The sequence below is a fragment of the Nicotiana attenuata genome, unplaced genomic scaffold (assembly GCF_001879085.1).
Source record: "Nicotiana attenuata strain UT unplaced genomic scaffold, NIATTr2, whole genome shotgun sequence".
Taxonomy (NCBI): domain Eukaryota; kingdom Viridiplantae; phylum Streptophyta; class Magnoliopsida; order Solanales; family Solanaceae; genus Nicotiana; species Nicotiana attenuata.
The window spans coordinates 140,151-150,514 of record NW_017672842.1 but is presented as its reverse complement, the minus strand read 5'-3'; the positions used below and the strand labels follow the sequence as shown (position 1 = coordinate 150,514).

General features: G+C 34.9%; 1 long non-coding RNA gene across 3 annotated transcripts; it reads left to right on the top strand.

Moving 5' to 3' along the window:
- The first annotated feature begins 705 nt into the window (after positions 1-705).
- LOC109214671 lies at positions 706-4,886 on the top strand. Of its 3 annotated transcripts, XR_002066220.1 has the most exons (4): positions 706-1,357; positions 1,485-1,533; positions 2,925-3,092; positions 4,506-4,886. It is a non-coding gene; the product is annotated as an uncharacterized LOC109214671 (long non-coding RNA). The 3 variants fall into 3 exon arrangements; XR_002066221.1 differs by lacking the exon at positions 1,485-1,533 and having other exon boundaries at positions 708-1,357; XR_002066219.1 differs by lacking the exon at positions 706-1,357 and having other exon boundaries at positions 1,365-1,533.
- The last annotated feature ends 5,478 nt before the right edge of the window (positions 4,887-10,364 follow it).

Below are 10,364 nucleotides of genomic sequence, written 5' to 3'. Positions count from 1 at the left end.
TGTATCTTTTAGTTCACGGATCCTTAAAACCCCATATAAATTCAATTGTTATCCGGATTCGAGGGTAAACAATAATAAAGAAAACCGTCTCGTGAAAATTAAAATCCAGACAAACTGGATAAAAGGTGGAGTAGAATATTCCTCGTTTTCCTCTTTTATTTTTTTTTTCTCTTTCTGTGTTTTCCTTTTTGTATACTTTTATTTGTTTTTTATTAAACAGTGGAGTTGTTGGAACGTCATTACCAATAAAGCCAGAGCAATGATTTAAAATTTATGAGTTCGAAAATATTATCATTTTAAGTTACTGAAATTTAGAATAATAATTTATCATATTCAATAGATTTCTTATAATTAAGGAGTACTAGATTTGAACAGAAGTTACTTGATCCGATCGAACCCGCATCTCACCAACTATGGCAAAATGGGGTTGTCAAGGTGCGTTGAACTCCACTTACTTAACGTCATAGGTATTGTGGGCCCTGTATCACGAGACTTTGACATGGAAAATGGGCCCATGGAGGCCCAATGGGTTTTCAACGAGACAAAACTAACAGTAAGTGGGCATTCCTCTTTTAAGATGGCTACAAATTGGTGTTCCTGCATTTACTTGTGGGCCTTTCTTGTTCCCTGCACTGAACACTGAACCCTTTATTTTGGTGCCATCATTTTTCTATTATATAGAAAAGCCTGGATGGTCGACCAAGGACGAAGTGGTAATTTTAGCATAGCTAATTTTATTAATTTTTGTTGATCTGATAATAGCCGTGTCCTTCCTTACTGCAAGCTTCTTTCACTATATTGTACTTTGTTAATCATCCACCATTGCTAATGAGTTCTAGCTGCAATCGTCTTCTATTAACATTAGACCTTTCTGACCTTTTCTTATCCTTCGTATCCTCTTTTAGGGATTCGCATTTCCTTATCTCTAATTAGAATTGGAATACAACTCTGTGTTTCCCAATTTGGCATAAACTTATCTGCCTTCTTGTTGAACGAACCCTTTGAGCATCAAGTACTGACATGTCATAAAAGGCTTGTTGGTCGACCAAGGGCATAAATGCTATTTTACTTTGCCATTTAATTTTGTATGTATAAATTGTGTGGCTTTGCCCCCAAATTGAATTACCACATACCCCTCCTTTTTTGGCTTTTTTTTTTTTGTGGCTCTAAAATCTTCTACAGTTTTTTCGTCCATCGTCTGTGGGTTTGTTATTTGTCATTTAATTTTAAATTGATAGTGCTTTAGACATTTTATCTATTCTCTATTTTGCCTTCTCTTTCTCTATTCCTATATCTGTATGTTTCTTTCTTGAATCTCAAATTCTAGCTTCTTCCTATGGCGTTCATCTTCCAAAGTGTAAGCTCTTTATTTTGGTGGGTTTTTTTATGCAATTCATTTTATGCTGACTGGATGTTTACACTGGGTTTTCTACATACATGTGAATGTTTTTTTCGTCAATTTTATACTATATTTTCACTCTCAGATTGAATTTCCCCCCTTTTGAGCAATACTCACAAACGCTATATTACGAGGTATTTGGATGCTCTTTCTTTTTTTTTGCTGCATTGACTCGTGCTGAAATATATGCTAATGTTGAAGCTGCTCCATGTTTTGAGATTCAGTAAAGTCTATACTTTTTGTCACGGTAATTAAATTATGTGGTCTTTTTTGTTCTATTATCTATTAGAACCCGCGCGATGCGCGGATAATTTGACGGAATATTAATCTTATAAAATTATGATCTAATATATCATATTATATTAATAAATATTAGTTATTATTTTATTATTTAATATAGTGTACATACATATAATAAAATCTATAAAACATCAAAGGATACAAAGCATTATAGTGAACAAATAAATTGTTTATTCTTTATTAAATTAGCAAGTACTTAGAACTATACATTTACTAATGTGACTTTTTATTAATTTATCAATTAGCTTAATATTATGATACTACTTCTCTTATAGTAGAACATACGTATATATTTTCTTATTCTGAAAATATAACTATATTAGGAAGAAATTACTCTCCAATTTGAATTGGTAATTTTTTATTTTTTGTTATTTTTGTTTTCTTATTGTAAAATAATTTTAAAACTCCAATTTGAATGAGTAAAATATTTTTTTGTATTTTCGTTTTTTTTTATTTACAATTATAAGATATCTGAGCCGAGGGTCTATCGGAAACAGCGTCTCTGCCCTATCGGGGTAAGGGTAAGGTCTGCGTACACATTACCCTCCCCAGACCCCACTTGGTGGGATTTTACTGGATAGTTGTTGTTGTTGTATTTACAATTATAAGATATCTATATTTATTAATTCAAGTAGTGTAACTAATTAATTCAAAATTTAAAATTAAAAAAAAAGTTAGTTAGAAAAGTAGTTTATTTTGTCTTAACAATGCCACTTGGCTTTTTGTGGTTAAGACACTTGTCTTAATGTAGTGTTTCTGCTTCTCCTATTCTATATAGATAGATGTTGTCTTTTGAGGTTTATTGTTCTCTTTGTATTAAATAAAATAAACAAAGTAAGTATGTTTTCTGCTTTATCCCTACAAGAAAAAGAATTGGAACTACTTTTCCTTAATGATGTGGTCTTCAAATTAAATATTTTTAAACTCCTTCAAATTGCTCTTCATATAAGTGTAGAGATGCATTAGGTAATATGTGTATATTTTTGGATTTATTCTCTTTTAGATCAGATTAAGTTATAAGCGTTTGATTTTTTAAACATCCAAATTCACTGTAAGACCATGCATTATATATCAATTTTCAATACCATCTCATGCTTTTGATGTCAGATAGTCGTGCAACAAGATATATTATCTTGGCATTTTTAGACTGTGTCTCATAATACAAAGAATTTATTTGTGTTGTCTGCTGATTTCTATTTTGTGTTTCATTTTATGTGAGGATCAGGATGTAACATTGCCTCACGGTCAATTTAGCGACTGGTTAATCTATTTTTCTGCATAAACAATGCATATAAGGTAGACTCTAGAAAAAGCTTGTTGGATTTTTTGAAGAAGTTGGGGACCTTCCATTCTATGCGATGCAGAGGTTTGTCACTGTAGTTTTTTGCATTAGGTATGTGGTCTCTTTTCGTCCAGTACAAGGTACTTTTTTCGTGTTCCTCTAGTCATTTTTCCTCATCTTATTTCTCATTCTTGAGGAAGCATATTTTTAAGATAAGAAGTTGAAACTTGGAGACATTCAAAAAGATGACATGATAACTTAATCTGAAGATAACTAATAAGATGGAAACCCAAAAAATAAAATGTTGAAAATTCCATATAGATGTTGCTTCCCACTGCTTACTTTGCTTATTTGAATTTGTATCGCTGCCTTCTTTGTGAATTTTCTATTGTGTACCCATTTTAGCGTTTGCTGCATGAACTTATGGAATTATTTAAGTTTTTTAACATTATCGAACTACCTGACCAGCTGTGAAATAATGACCTTAACTTTAGGAAAGACCAAGTAAGATCTGTTGTTTGAGAAAAAAAGACAGTAGTAGTAGAATTGACAGCACTGACCAATGAATCAAAATGAGGGATATGTTAGAGATATAACATAACCCCTACATAAATGATATTCACGTATTAATCAAGATACTAAGCACGCAACAATATTAAGTGCTATCTATTATGCTTAAGGTAGGTATTGATATTCTAAAGTAAGCTGATAAACAATTTAGGACCCCCAAAAAATTATAAATCAACCATTTTGGGGGTGCTCAAATGTGGTTGATAGTGTCTTATAGCTCTTGGTGATTTACCTTTAGGACAAAAAAACATAAAATCTTAAAATAGATTCATTGCGCAGGAAGTTGAGCGATGAATTGTTTGTTGATTTGGTAGAATTCTAGATGTTTGGTGCATTATATGAGTAGTAGAAAATAGTTGCATGTTGTGGATTTGTTCATGTTGTTTCTTGAATATACTAATAAAATAAGAGAAACAAATGCTGCTGCTGAATTATTTATTTGGTTTCTTTGAGTTGAAAATGAAAACGAGAAGTGGGTGAAGTAGTTTGGTTGGTATTAGTGTAACAGGTAAATTGGATATATAAAATGATTGCTTTTACTTGATTGAAATGTCATTTGAGCAATTTTGAACAAATCAAGTGGGTAAGCATTATTAGACCTCCGTTATACATCAGGTTATTCTTGTTAGAAGTGGGGTTCATGCTAAGCTAATAATTCAAGGTGTGTATTGTAGTATTAATTTTCATGGTTATTAGTTTAGGAAAGCTGCAAAAGATTAATTAACAAGAATTCCAAGTGCAGTACTTAAGGAACTTCTATCATTTTCCCCCTACTTATGCCTCTATAAACTTGTATTTTTTCATATATTAACTGTATGATTTTATTCTTACTTGCTATTGCAGCAGAGCTATAGTGTGGTCTTTCTATCACGTGTTACTTACCTATATTTAATATGAATATTTTTTTACTAAGAAATTAAATTTGGAATCAGCTAACATGTGTCTCTTTGGCAGGGACACAATAATGATGTTGAGATTGTATGGTCTCGTGGATGAAGTATTCATATTTTAGATGAGAAAGTATCACCGACTATATTATTATTTCTGTTGGAAGTTCAATTTGTGGAACAAAATATTTATAGGTGAATTGTGTTAGATGCAGATAATTTGCATGAAGAGATTGTAACATAGAGCATGCTTGCCAATTATAGTTTTAACATAAAATTTCTTCAGGTGCCAATAGTTTTATTGTAGACTACAAAAAAAAAAATTACAGTACAGGAACACATCTTATCTTGTTATTGTGTAGATTGTATATATGTAAAAAGATTACTCTATGTCATTTTACGAGCACACAACACCCATTGAATCGATGTTTTGTTAAATTTTTTACAACTTGGATTACTTTTTTCGTTTCCTAAATGTATGTGCTATATAGTATGAAGCAATTGGTGTGCAATGTATTTATATATGAATTGTTACCATGTACATCTTTCGGTCTCTTCTTTTGTTGTTCTGCAAATTTGTCTGCCCAGTATCAGTACAAAAGTTATCAAGAGTAATTAACTCTATTATTTAAACAATCAAAATAAGAATAAGTATTCCAGCTATTACAATATTGGGCCTGCAACGCGAGCCATAATCCATCTAGTTTATACATAAAAAGTAGGAAAAATTATGCCACACAGCAAACGTATACACTGTATTTATCATTCATAGCTATACTTGAATATTATAATAATTTTACCTACAATATTGAAACAAGAGATTAATTGTTTTGAATTCAAAACAAGAGAGCAACAAGCCCTCGTAGCTTAATTGGAACCTCTAACTTTTACAATTCTACCTAGATCTATTACCTTTAATATTTGTCTATTCTATTTATCGATTGTTTAGAATATTCAAAGATTCAACTTTACGAATTAAACCCAAATATGAACATTGGAACACTGGATAGGGGCAAATATGCAATCTCCTGTCAGCAAGGAGTCATATTCTCCCCCACATGTGCTATTGTTGGTGACGATCTCGATGGTAAATATTTTGACAAGCTGCTAATAGAATACTTCCAGAAAGATGATTCGTTTAGGAGGGTGCATCTAAATCTTGATATTTATAGACTTTTGTTGAGGGGTGTGAATTAGGGGGAGGGTAGGGGAAATATACTTGAACGAGCTTTATATATAAACTGCTGCGGAAGCCAAATGTATATAGGGTGAATAAGTCACAATTACTATACCAAAATTATGACAACCACTAAATAATAAATAAGACAATAAGACAACAATAAAAGGAACACCAGAATTTACGAGGTTCGGCTAATTTTGCCTACTTTCTCGGACACAACCAATATTTTATTCCACTCCAAAAATACAAGTGAAATAATACTAAAGAGAGAAGATACAAATGCCTTAAGAAGATGAGAAGGCAAATGAGAGGTGTGTCTAAATCCTAAGCATTAGGCCTCCTTTTATAGGGAAAAATTCCCAACCCAAATTGTCACCCACCGATGTGGGACTTTTGACAATCAACAAATCTCCACCTTGGCAAAATTCCACACTTTAATTTTCTCTCAATAGCAAATTTTGGTTGTGTCTTCATCTTCAATCTTCAGTCTTCAACCATGTTGATCAAATCCATACAATGTTGAAACTTGATCGCAGTCACCACTTTTGTCAGCATATCAGCAGGATTCTCTGTAGTATGAATTTTCTTCAACGTGACTCCACCTTCTTCAATGATTTCTCGTACGAAATGATACCGAACATCAATGTGCTTCGTCCTTGTATGATAAACTTGGTTCTTCGCTAATTGAATAATACTTTGACTATCACAAAAATTTGTGATACTTTTTTGTCCAACACCAAGCTCTTTTAGCAACCTCTCAAGCCAAATTGCCTCCTTCACAGCCTCTGTTGTAAACAAAGCAACTGTTAACTGCAAAGTAGACTTCCAACTAACTGGTGCCTTTGCAAAAGTAAACACATAACCAGTAGTTGATCTTCGTTTGTCCAGATCACCCGCAAAATCTGAGTCACAATATCAAACTACAGACTGATTGCCTTCCTGCTCAAAAACTAACCCAACATCTACAGTATTATGAATATACCGTAGAATCCACTTCACAGCTTGCCAATGCTCCTTTCCTGGATTATGCATATATCTGCTAATAACTCCAACAACTTGTGAAATGTCCAGTCTCGTACAGACCATTGCATACACCAACAGCATTTGCATATGGTACCCTTGACATATACTCACGTTCAGCTTCATCTTTTGGCGACATAATAGTACTTAGCTTAAAATAGGGAGCAAGTGGAGTACTAACTGGCTTAGTCCTTTCATCTATGCCAAAGCGTTGTAGTACTCTCTTCAAATATTCTTTCTGAAATAAACAGAGTTTCTTTGAACATCTATCTCTTATCAATTTCACATATTCAATTTTCTTTGAATCTTCAACTTATCAATTTCTTCCGAATTCTTGGAAGCTATCAACCTATCATCAACATATAGGAGAAGATATAATTATCCTCAAGCTTGCGCAAATACACACAATGATCGTATTTGCTTCTCTTGTACCCTTGCCGCAACATAAACTTGTCAAATCGCTTGTTTCAATCCGTACAATGATTTTTCAAGTTTGCATACCATATTTTCTTTTCCAGCAACTTTGAATCCTTCTGGCTGAGTCATGTAGATTTCCTCCTCCAAGTTTCCATGTAAAAACGCAGTTTTTACATCCATATGAATTAGATCCAAATCCAGCTGTGCTACCAAAGCCAACATAATTCTAATGGAGGAATATTTTACAACTGGAGAAAATACTTCATTGTAATAAATTCCCTCCTTTTGAGCATATCCTTTGGCCACCAATCTTGCTTTGTAGCGAACATCTACTTGGTTAGGAAATCCTTCCTTCTTTGCGTAAACCCACTTGCACCCAATTGCTTTCTTGCCCTTCGGGAGATTGGCCAATCTCCATGTATGATTCTGATGAAGGGATTGTATTTCATCATTCATGGCAATCCTCCACTTATCTTCTTCTGAACTTTGTACTGCGTCTTTATAAGTGGTAGGAACATCATCAGCTACAATTGAGGCAGCACAAGCCACCGTCTCTATCAGACGAACAGGTTTTGTTATTGTCCTGTTTGGCCTGCTGGTTGCTATTGATTCAAGTTGTTGTTGAGGTTCCTGAGTTGGAACCTCCCTCTCAACTGGCTCTTCTTCCAGAAGATGATCTTCATTTGTTTCCTCCTTTGCTTCTTGTGTAGGAAAAATAAATTTTCCCTCAAACTCCACCTGCTTAGAAGCACCATCATCTTGTTTGGTATCTTCATTTGTTACCTTATTTACCATAGTAGATTCATCGAAGGTAACATCCCTGCTGAATATTACTTTCTTTGTCATAGAACACCATAATCGGTATCCTTTGACTCCAGAAGTAATCCCCATAAAAATATCCTTCTTTGCCCTTGGATCCAATTTTGACTCTGTCACATGATAATATGCAGTTGAGCCAAACACGTGTAAAGAGTCATAATCTACAGCAAGATTTCCATACCATTTTTTAAACGGAAAAGGCCTAAAAATGCCACTCAACTTTCAGAAATGGTCTATCCATGCCATCCGTTAAAAAAATGCTATTTTCATGCCACTGCCGTTACAGAAATGGCCCATCCATGCCATTATTTGACTAACGGCTGGAATTTTTTTTAAAAATATTTATAAGACTTGAATTTCCACGTGTCCTGTCATTATTGGTCCGAATTAACTCATGCCCCACATAAGTCTAACCTTGGTTAGGTCCATCTACCCAAAACCAACCCGGTTAAAACAAAACCAAATCCCCTTCACTCTCCAGCCGTCTTTCCCAAATCAGCAACCCTAAAACCTCCATTAAATCCAATTTCTTCATTATCTTTCTGAAATTGTAACCCTAGCTCCATTAAATCCTTTCATATAGTTTAGAGAGTGGGAAGTAGCCATTTCCTCTAATTGGAAAATGAAATGGGTTTCGGTTTATGAAGTCCTGAGAAATCAATTTGGGACTATAATCGTATCCAGCATCTTTGCAATCTATGTCAAATTGAAACTCCTCATCCACTTCAGACTTGGGAGAAATAATCTCCCTCTCAGCAATTAGCCTTCTTGCCTCCAAGCAAACAACTTCAAGCTCACTTGGTTCCTCCTCCCCACTACGGAATTCCCTGCTCATCATCTCACCAATTTCAGCAAGGCAGAGACCATAAGCAGCGGCTTCTTTGAGAAAAATGGTGGAAAGGGCCAAGACACGAAAGACCAATTTTTGATTTGGGGAAGATGACCGGAGAGGGGGGATATGGAAGGGTTCGGTTTGGTTTTGGGTTGAGTTGATTATTTGGGTAAAAACTTAACCGGGTGGGTTTGGGTTAATCGACCTAACCGAGGTTAAAATTAAGTTGGGCATGGGTTAATTCGGACCAATGAAGACATTACACGTGAAAATGTTAGTGTTAAAAAAATTTAAAAAAAAAAATTGAGCTGTTAGTTTAATAATGGCATAGATGAGCCATTTCTGTAACGGCAGTGGCATGGAAATAGCATTTTTTTAACGGATGGCATGGATAGACCATTTCTGAAAGTTGAGTGGCATTTTTAGGCCTTTTCCGTTTATCAAATGGTGTCTTGCCATCAATAGCAGCAGATGGTAGACGATTAATGAGGTGGCATGCATATGTAATTGCCTCAGCCCAAAATTCTTTGCCCAAGCCAGCATTGGACAACATACACCGTACCTTCTCCAGCAAGGTCCGGTTCATACGTTCTGCCACTCCATTCTGTTGTGGTGTATGTATGACAGTGAAGTGTCGGACGATGCCATCATTTTCACAGACCTTATTAAAATGATCATTTTTGTATTCACCTCCATTGTCTGTGCGAATACACTTGATCCTCCTGCCTGTTTGATTCTCCACCATCGTCTTCCATTTGAGAAAAATTTCCAACACTTCATCTTTCCTCTTCATTGTATACACTCACACTCTTCGGGAAAAATTACCAACAAAGGTTACAAAATAGTGCTTCCCACCCAATGAAGGTATTTTGGAAGGACCACAAACATCAAAGTGTACATAATCCAAAATGCCTTTATCATTATGGATCGCTGTACCAAATTTTAACCCTTGTCTGTTTCCCTTTGACACAATGCTCGCAAAACTCCAAGTTGCAAGTTTTTACTCCTTTTAATAATCCTTGATCTGATAGAGTTTTCAAGGATTTTCCTCCAGCATGTCCCAACTGCATGTGCCATAGCCTGGTTGATTATGCCTCTTTTTCGTCACTGGATGTCACTGTTGTTGTCCCAATAACTGTACTACCGCGATAACGGTACATGTTATTGTTCTTCCGATTGGCCTTGATTACCACTAGTGCATCGGAGCATACTCTCATCACTCCATTTTCTGCAATGATTTTGAACCCTTTTGATTCTAGGGCTCCCACAGAGATGAAATTTTTCTTCAAACACGGTACATATCAAACATCTGTTAATGTTCTGATCATTCCATCATGGTTCCTTAATCGTATTGAACCAATGCCATATGAGGTAAGAGGGTTGTTATCTGCTGTTTGGACGACTCCATATTCTCCTTCTTGAAAATCCACGAACCAGTCCCTGTTGGGACACATATGATAGCTACAAGCCGAGTCCATCAACTATATGTCTGATGATGTTGATGGCTCTGTTGTAACTAATGAGAAGTCTGAATCATCACAATCAGCTACATTTGAATCCATAATGGCCTTTCCATTGTTATGTTTGGCCTTATTCTTCAACTTTGGACAGTCTTTCTTCCAGTGCCCCTTTTCTTGACAAAAGGCACATTCATCTTT